A 927-nucleotide genomic window follows, 5' to 3' on the forward strand; every position below is an offset into this window, starting at 1 on the left:
TCGCAGCGTGCAATGCAGCTGTCGCGGCGAAGAGTGTTGAGGAAATCATCCGAACAGAAAAAGGCCCCATCTTCAACCTTGCGGCGCAAATATTTAACCACGACTTCTACTGGGAGAGCATATCTCCCAACGGCGGCGGGGAGCCCAGCGGTAAACTCGCGGACGCCATCGCCGACTCATTCGGCAGCTTCGCCAGATTCAAGGAGGAGTTCACTAATGCGGCGGTGGGCCACTTCGGCTCTGGTTGGGCGTGGCTTGTGCAGGACACCACCACAAAAAAACTGAAAGTATTTCAAACGCATGACGCCGGTTGCCCACTGACTGAAGCGGATCTCAAGCCGATTCTCGCCTGCGATGTTTGGGAGCATGCTTACTATATTGATTACAAGAATGACCGTCCGGCTTACGTGCAAACATTTTGGAACGTGGTAAACTGGGCACATGCGGAGGAGCAGCTGCTGAAAAGCTAGGTGGCTCTCTCTCTCTCTGCTATTGTTGTTAACCCTCACTCGGTTTCTGCAACGGGGAGAGGATTGATACAGCCACACTTTCTCTCTTCCTTTTATTTAATACTGTTGGTCCACACACTTTTGCATCATCTGAGTTTTTCCTGATATTTTTGTCTTCGAGTACCCCCCCCCTGAGCCACGTTAGTTTTCCTTGCTTCCGCGCGCAAACATGTAAGTTGGCATACTTCCAAGTCATTCTAAACCATTTGGCGGCAACAACTCGCTTTCGTGTAAGAGGTCGCATGGATGGGTGTCTCTTGGACGAGTAAAGTGCTATTGTTACGAGTGGGAGATGCTGTTGGTCACGAAGCGGGGTGTGAGGAATAATTTGAGGGCTCGAGGGGTGGTATTAATCTCGGAAGCGGGAAGGAATGCTTTGTCCAGCATACTTGTCGCTGCTTCTGTATATATATATATA

The sequence above is a fragment of the Trypanosoma equiperdum genome (genome assembly GCF_001457755.1).
Source record: "Trypanosoma equiperdum strain OVI genome assembly, contig: ctg_1598, whole genome shotgun sequence".
Taxonomy (NCBI): domain Eukaryota; phylum Euglenozoa; class Kinetoplastea; order Trypanosomatida; family Trypanosomatidae; genus Trypanosoma; species Trypanosoma equiperdum.